Source organism: Pteropus medius, unplaced genomic scaffold (genome assembly GCF_902729225.1).
Source record: "Pteropus medius unplaced genomic scaffold, Ma_sr-lr_union100, whole genome shotgun sequence".
Taxonomy (NCBI): Eukaryota; Metazoa; Chordata; class Mammalia; order Chiroptera; family Pteropodidae; genus Pteropus; species Pteropus medius.
Window position 1 is genome coordinate 20669484 of NW_024346667.1, and position 9210 is coordinate 20678693.

At 32.5% G+C, this 9210-nt stretch overlaps 1 pseudogene; it reads right to left on the minus strand.

Annotated features, from left to right (window-relative positions):
• Positions 1-8470: 8470 nt before the first annotated feature.
• Positions 8471-8588, minus strand: LOC120613645 (uncharacterized; annotated as a pseudogene).
• Between the last annotated feature and the right edge of the window lie 622 nt (positions 8589-9210).

Below are 9210 nucleotides of genomic sequence, written 5' to 3' on the forward strand. Positions count from 1 at the left end.
ACTCATGCTCTAAAATATAATTACCGAATATAAAACAAAGGGTTGTGGAGGTCCAAAATGGACAAAGGAAGATCCCTGCTTTCTCCCCTTCTCTTCCCTGTTTAGTGAAGAACTAGTGCTCCTCTGGCTTTTTGATAGAGTTGGTCATTTTGAGCTACTGGTAGAAGATTGGAGAGTAAAAGATGGGGAGGAATCTGGGTACTTCATCCTGTATTAGTTTTCCATTGCTGCTATAACAAATCAGCACAAATTTAATTGCCTAAAACAGCATAATTTTATTATCTTACATTTTGGAGGTTAAAATCATGAAAAGGTCTCACTGGACTAAGATCAAGGTGTCAGCAAGGCTATATTCTTTCTAGAAAGTCAGGGGAGATTTTGTTTCTTTGCCTTTTCCTTTTCTAGAGACCACATGCATTCCTTGGATTATGTCTCTTTCTTCATTTTAAAGCCTGAAGTGTAGCATCTTAAGATCTTTCTCATTCTGACCCTTGCTTCTGTCCTCACATCTTCTCTGACTCTTTTCCTGCCTCTCTTGTTTATTTATAAAGACCCCTGTGATTACATTGGATCCATCCAGATAATTCAGAATGACCTCCCCATCTCAAGATCCTTAATTAAATCACATCTACTCTGTTAGGTAAAATAAGGTTCTGGGGATTATAAAGTGGACATCTGTAGGGAGCTACTTAATCTTGGGCTTGCCTCACTGTCCTTTGGCTTCTCAAGTATTCCATTCCCCGGGTTACTATAGACAACATGTGAAAGGCCTCAAGTGGTTTCTGTTTTCCCAGCTTGCTGGACCTTTGTGGGTGAGAACTGATAGCAGATAGGATTCAAGTAGTGATAGAGATGGAGATACTTGCTCATATTTAAGTGAAATGATAAAATCGAAATGATAAATTTTTAGGGAAGTTTCCTAGGTCAAAAATCCTGCCATATTCCATCATGTTACTTTTTACATGTTATTTTGCAATTATGAATCAGGGATATGTTAATTGTATTTGGGGACACTGGGGTAAAGATTGCCACAAAGACTTCCTTTGATTAGGTAGTTGAGAATGTACAATTAAAGACATCCATGGTTGGGTGGGATTTTTGTTATTCGGTTGTGATTGATGTTAGACTTAAAGCTAAAGGGTGAATTTAGGCATCAGCAAATATTCGAGGAAAGTAGTTTTTAATGGAAGAGATCTGTAAATAATAAATTTTACACAACACTAAAAATACAGTGTTCCAGAGATAAATTTCAAAATTAATGAATTGAGTATTTCCTTTAGGATATGACTAGCAAAAATCATACAACATATTTTTAAGATTCTTTAAAAGAAAACTTTATTACAGCTGTTTTAACTTCATTCTGAAAATCTTTGCTTCTCTTTATATCAAGGTCTTGATTAGAGTACATTATCTGATTTATTCAGAAGTCTACTCACTGGAACAGCTTGTTAAAGCAGATTCTGATTACTTGGGTTCAATCCTAGCTCTATCGTCATTGGCTACATAATTTCGAATTTTACCATCTGAGCCTTAGTTCTCATGAAGGACACAAGATCAATTTACCTCGATTTAGGAAACTGAGGATTAAATGTAAACTATCTATTTCTGAGTAGGTGGGCAAGCACTTCAGAGATATTATTGACATGATTCTGTGATAAAAAATTCCAGATGTAAGGCTAAAGCTTGATTTCTTAACTCTCTCCTCTTGCATTCTTTATCCAGCATTCTTCTAGTGAATTTTCAGGTGTCTATTAAACAGTGCAATGGAAAGGTAGAGTAGGGAGTTAGATAAATAGGTCTGGATTTCAAGGAAAAGGTCTAGGTAGAAAATATACATTGAGAATAATCACCATATGAACAGTATAAGACTATGAGACTGGGTAGCTGTGGGGAATGAGTAAAATGGAAATGAAAATGTTTTAAGAACCAACTTTACAGACTGTGGACTCAGATGGGAACATAGGAGGCTCCTGAACTTCCTTCCTCACAGGACTCACTGAATACATCTCCGTAGAGAGGAATCATCTCCGCTGACAAAAATTCAGAAATCCTATATATTGAATAGCTAAGTGAATACCCACAGCAAAAGAGTAGACAGGCTGAATCAGGTATTACCACAGGGCTTCACCAAAGACTATATTCTTATGATTCCATTTACATTTTTATCCCTCTCTTAAAAGATATCAGTGTCAACTTATATTTTTGAGGGCACTTCAAATGAAACATATCCAAAGTGAATTAACTTGTTTTTTCCCCATACCAGTATTCTTTTCTTTATTGACTATTTCGATGGCTTTACCAGTCACCCAAGCTAGAAACTATTCCATCTTGAATTCCCCCTTTTTTCACCAACACCTTATTCCAGTCTGCCCCTGCCTTCACACAACTGATTAATTAGCTTAGAAACATCACTGTCATCATTGTCCTCTGTTGTCTCTCTCCATTCTTACTGACATTTTTAATGAAAGCCCTAATCAGTTTTTGTATGCACCTTGCATAGGCAAAGGCAAGATTTAAAAAGCAGATGGTGCTATTCAAATATGTTGCTATAATTACTTTCTTCTTCCACAGGCCACCCAAGAACAGAACTACGGGTTATTAAACACTAAGTAATTCAAAGCAATATCATTAAATATTTTTCTTATGGAAATAATAAAGATGATGCATTCTTTTTACTTGCAAATCCTTTCTTTGGTAAATATAAGGAAAAGGAGTGTACAATTTTGAGACCCTATATCTAATTCCTTGTTTATACGAACATACCTCATTAGGAATTTATTTCCATGAGATCATCAGTTCCAGATTTAGAGTCAAGGGAAGTAAACTGAGATAGATATTATGACTGGAACCTAAGTGATTTATAGTTTTACTGAATATTTAGAAATACCACTCTCTCTGAAACTAATTTTTTAATCTAATGCTTTATGAAGATTAAATAAAGGCAGCACTCAGAATGACATGCACTGAAGAACTGTGCAAACATTTTCTTAGTGTTCGCACAGGGTGCACTTAACTTTTTTCAAAACATTCGAGTTTGGAGTCATGGGGAATGGTTGGAAAGGCAAGAAGGTTTTAGAATGTGGCTTCAGATTTCACTTCTCATTTACCTTGAAATGAAATCAAACATTGCAGGAAGCATTCTCACAAATAGACCTTTTAACATTTTGAGTTAAAAGCAGACAACCTGATGAAGACCATGAATGTTTTTAATATAAAGACTGCTTGTCTTTTATTGTCATTGGTGTTGGTGTTGTTATTATTCAAATTGGGATTTTCAGAATAGTCTAAAAGCATATATATATATACACATATATATTTTCAGAATAGTCTAAAAGCACATATATATATATATGTGTATATATATATATGTGCTTTTAGACTATTTTGAAAATCCCAGTTTGAATAATATATATATATGTATATATATGCTTTTAGACTATTCTGAAAATAGTCTAAAATAGACACATACACACACACACACACACACACACACACACACACACTCACACTCATAGAGGCTAACTTCTGGCTGGTTTCCTTTTGCTGTGGGGTTTTGTTATCTGGATTCAATAGTAAATGGGCCTAGAACTGTACAGTATCGTGGCTGCATTCACTTTTAGAGTAGTTATGTTGCATTTTTCTTGTTATTAAAAACATATTGGAAGCAATGAATGTATATAAAAACCTCAACTAGCCAAAAAAAAAAGAAAAAGAAAAAAAGAAAAATAAAGCATATAACCTGAGGCTAGAAGCTGTTTTGAAATACTTATCCCAGAAAAATAATTGGCTAATTCTCAGTACAAATCTAGAACTTAGTTTAAAAATGGAAAGAATTTACCCTCCAGAACTGTAAGAGAATAAATGTGTGTTTTTATAGGTAACCAAATTTGTAGCAATTTTTTATGGAAATCTAATACAGTATATACTATTTTTAAATCAGAGAAAACATTTGATTAAAAATAAAAAGGGTGAAAATTTTCTATACTTTTAAAGTAATTTATATTAAAGTGAAAAAATCATCGAAATCTTTCTACACTTGTATGTACCTGTTGCCAATTTGACCTACAATTTAAGATTCACTGAAGAAAATGGTCAAAGTGGCCACTTTATTGATTCTAGACAAATTGTTAAACTTGATTTTAAATAGCTTTTAAAAATGATTCCAATATGAACAGATTATGTTACTAAATGACCCAGTTTCATCAACAAATATGTGCATGTTTAAAGTCAAGAAAAAGTGAGCATAAAAAGTATGAAATAATACCAAGAAATTATTAATTTTGTTGAATGAGATAATGGTATTGTGATAATGTTTAAAAAAAATTCTTATTGGTTAGTGATACCTGCTGAAGTATGTATAGTCAAAATAATAGATTGTCTGGAATTTACATTAATACGTTACTTAAATAGTCTCAGGGGAGTTGGGTAGATGAAACAGAAATGGCATAATATTGATCATTTTTGAAGCTGAGTGTTTTATACCTAGATATTTATCCTTATTCTCTGATAGAATTTTTATAGTAAATTTTTTAAGAAATAAAATAAAGTGTACTGTATCAGTTAGACACAAAACTTAGTAGCTTAACGCAATAGTTGTTTATTTTACCTAGCATTTAAAAAAAATTTATTGGCCACCTAGGCAATCTCCAGTCAACTGGGAGGGAGAGATATGGGCATGGTATAGGGGACTCAGGCAATGAGGTCTGCAGGGTGAGGCATGGGCAGGTACAGGAGTCTTTGGGCCAGTCCTACCTCACTATTCAAATTTGGCAGGGCAAAGCTGGTGACTTTGCTGGTCTTGGTTGGGCTCACTCACGCATCTACACTCAGCTCTCAGGTTAGTTGGTCTAGGATAGCCTCAGCCTGGAAGCTTTGTCTCCAGTCCATATGACCACTTATCTTGCAGCTGACTAACTCAAGGTGGTTCACATGACAGCTGGCAAGGTTAAAAGAGGAAGTAGTGGCCTGCCATTCTATTGCTCAAAGCAAGTCACAAGCCGGTTCAGATTTAACAGGTGAGGATATTCACTCCACATCCTGATGGAAGGAGCTTCAAAGTCACATTGGGGCAGGGAATTAATAGATATTTTTTGCAATTTGCTGTATATCTATGAAAAAGACTACAATAAAATCTTACTCAGTAGTCAAATTTTATAAGCCATTAAAGACTATTAAAATCAGAAACAAGACGAGAATTTTGCTACTACAACTTCTGTTCAACATTATTTTAAGGGGCCAAATCAATTTACTAATAATACATTTTATTTTAGTGCTTACCGTGTACTAGGCCCTTTTCGAAGAGCTTTACATATATTAACTTATCTATCCCACATCACAACCCTAGGAGGCAGGAATTATTTTCCTCATCTTGTAGATGAAAAAGCTGGAGCATGATGAAGTTATGTAAATTTCCCAAACTTACACAGCTAGAAAATAGCGAATTTGGAAACAAGCCCAGGCAGTTGGATTCAGAGTGTGCGTTTTTAAAGGCTATACCAGAAATGGAGTATTTTTAAAGGAAGAAAACACTCTTTTCATTAGCAGTAAATATGATTATGTATATAGAAAATTCAAGAAAATATTAAACACTTAGACTAACAAAGTTTATCAGGTTCAACAGATTCAGGAAAATATAGAAAACTCTACATCTTCTCATACCCAATAAGATAATGTTAGATGAATTACTTAACCAAAACCCCTGAAAACATAAAGTATAAATAAAATGACTGATACATTTGATGGTACTGAAATTTAAACTTGTAAACAAAAGACCTATGTAAATAAGCAAAATGACAAATGACAGACTAAGAGGAAATATTAGCCACACATGATCCACAAAAATTTAGTCTACAGAATTCATTCAGAAAGAACAGTTTTAAATCTATAAGAAAAAGATAAGTATTGTGACAGAAAATTGGAAGATAAGTATCTCAAAGAAAATATAATAAAAATTATCAATAAAAATAATTTGAAAAGAATGCTTAGAGAAATTTCATTATGCTTAGAAATATACAGAAAACCACAATGCAGAAAACAACACTCACTTTTGTAAATATTTTTGAGGTGTCTTTTTATTCACTCTTTCTGTACATGTACAGTTTCAATAAAATTGGAGTCATTACACTTAATACTGTTTTTGTATGCAATTTTATTTAATGTATAACAAATTATTTTACTAAATCTTTTATGTTATGTTGTTTTAATAACTAAATGCAATTATAATTTGTTCAACTATTTCTTATTTTTAAGCATTAAATTTGTTTCCAGTAGTGCATATTTATGGTTTTTCATCAGAATAATTTCCTGAATGTGTATGACTTTAGAAGCACCAGAAACTTTAAAAAGGTTAAAATGTGAAAGGAATTATCTTTTTTTTGCTCAAAGAAGAGTTTTTTTTCTTTTCCTTCTCTTGAATATACCTAGTGGCAAAGTACATATAGGGTTTACTCAGTTCTAGGTGTGTATATACATACATGTGTGTATATACACCTAGTGTTGAGTAAATTTACTCTTAGTTCATTGCACATTATTATCATTGGTCCCTGTGAAGCCAATTTGTTCTTCTCAGTCCATTCTTCATCCAAGATTTCAATTTTATTTTTTTTTTATAGATACCTACTCTTCAGGTTTGATATATATATCTTTAAATATGTACATATTGTTTAAAAATAGTCTTTATTTTGTGTCTGTCTGAAAATTTACCTTTATTTAGTCTTTAGTATTTAGAGAGTGTCCTTAATCTGGTATATATTTTATATAAATACGGTTTCCCAAGAAATATTTCAGGTTTATTTCCTGATCATTCAAATCCATGTTTATATATTATCTATGCATGTTTATGCATATGATATGCATATTATACATATCAAATTTAGTGCTAACTGGTGTCTATAAATCATAACATGTATCTACCACATTTTACCTTAGTTCATTTAGTAATGGGCATGTTGCTTACCTGCAAAACTCCAGTCTCATAAACAATGCTTGTGTATTCTCAGCAACACTCCATTTTCTCACTACCATAATCAGTGACCACAGCAGTCATGAATCTCTTCGAGAATTTCAATGGGGTATATACATCTGTGAATAGGTCATGGAGTACATGCATTCTTAATTTGACTAAATACTGACAGATTGCTTTTCAGAAAGGCTTCACCAGTCTACAGTCTACAGGCAATGCCTGAGAGTTCCTGTTTCCCAGTGGGCGATATCTTGATATCCTGTTGTTTTATGAGTTTGTTTTGACAAGTAGCTAATAACATTCATATTAAATTTGTACTCTATGTAAAATTAAAAAGATTTGTTGTAAATCAAGGAATTCTATCTCTGTAAGATTAATTTAATGCTTAGATTGATTTAAGCTCCTTCCTCAGTGGGGGCAAGGGAGATTACACTATAACTATGTAAAGAAAAGACTGGCTAAATTCATTTATATATTTTTAAAAACATACATTTAAAATTTTTATTGAACTTTATATTTTATGTTTCTTTTTATTTTAAATTAATACATGAAAGCCGTTATCTTAATGATGAAATAAATGATATAAAATTAATCTCCTAAAGTTAATAATGATAAATTATTGACAAAATGTATTTTAAAAAACCACAACTATTTGTAAGTACTGGAGATGGACTAAAAGCAGACAGAAGTTGAACCAGATGATTCGAGCCTTGAAAAAACGAACAGAACTAGGTGTTTTCATTTATGTGGCATTTTGTTTGATGATACTTCAGTTCATGTAGCACTGGATGGCTCCACCTCATTTGGAAAGCCATAGTCTAACTGGATTTTGGACTTAGAGGGCTGAGTTCAGGAATGTCAAATAGCTAAAAATTGAGAGAGGGAAATTTTGGAAAGGAGAGAGCCATACATAAACTATTCTCAAATATTTCCTTGAGTCCGCAAATTTAATTGCCTTCTATAACAAAAATGAGCATTTATTGGAGAAAATATAGAACCCAGGCACTCTACAACATTTCATTAGAAATCCCCGGTATAAAATAAAATATTGCCAGACATACAAACAAACAAGAAAATGAGAACCATAGTCAAGAGAAGCAATAAACAGAGTCCAACACCAAGCCAACACTCTTTGAGCCCCAGGCCCCTGACCTAACTGATATTTACAGCTTAGTATTTACCATTACACATTTCTCTTTTGCCAATACAAAAAAAACATTGGCACAACTGTGTATATACATTTTAAAATAAAAGTGGATTATATAAAACACATTTCTTAGAAATTTTCTTTTCTTAATTTTACTTTAAAACATATATTTGCCAGCACTCCAGCTCAACAAATGTGGATATAAATCTTTATTTTTAATAGCTTTGTAAGATAGATAAGTTAGGCATATCTTAATTTATTTAAACAGTCTTTTCTTATGGGAATTCAGATTTTTGCCATTATAAGCAATATTGCAATAAACTCACTATGTTCAAAAAATTTTAAGTTTTTTTTTTTTAAAATGCCTACAGCACCTGATATTCCTAGGTGGTCTCCCATCCAAGTACTAACCAGGCCTGACCCTGCTTAGCTTCCGAGATCAGACTAGATTGGCCTGTTCAGGGTGGCATGGTTGTAGACAAGAAATTTTAATTCCTTAAGGAGAGATTTTTCCAAAGGCTATTTAGTTGATATGCATGTTTTAAAATTATACCATGTACTTACTGTTTTTTAATTTGATAAGTAAATTTTGGCAAAAAAAAAAAAATACCATGTTACAATGAACAAATTCCCTGTCTTTATTTATAAAGCAACGACAAATCAAGATTTAACTTCATCCACTCAACGCATCCTAAATATCCCTGGTAACAAAAAGTGCATATAATATTTAGCTGTGTAATGTATAATTTTACAAAGGGAAAAAGAGAATAAGAATAAAGTCGAACAGAGAGAAATGTTTTGGAAAATAATATTTCTTTATCCATAGATAAATATATTTTTTATTAACCATTCCACCTTCCAATTGATAGCATATGATTAATATTAGAAACCTAAGTTTCTTTAGGTAAATGAGTATACTTCATTATTTTGGCTTCTACATTGCAAACATGATCACTTGATTGAAATTTCAGCTCAAATCATCTCGAAAATCTATTGTATTTATGTTAGAGTAGCGGTTTTAACACTTCTCTCTTTTTCCTTGGGGAAGCGTTATATGTTAAATTGTGTTTACCCTCCACAAATTCATATGTCGAAGTCCTAA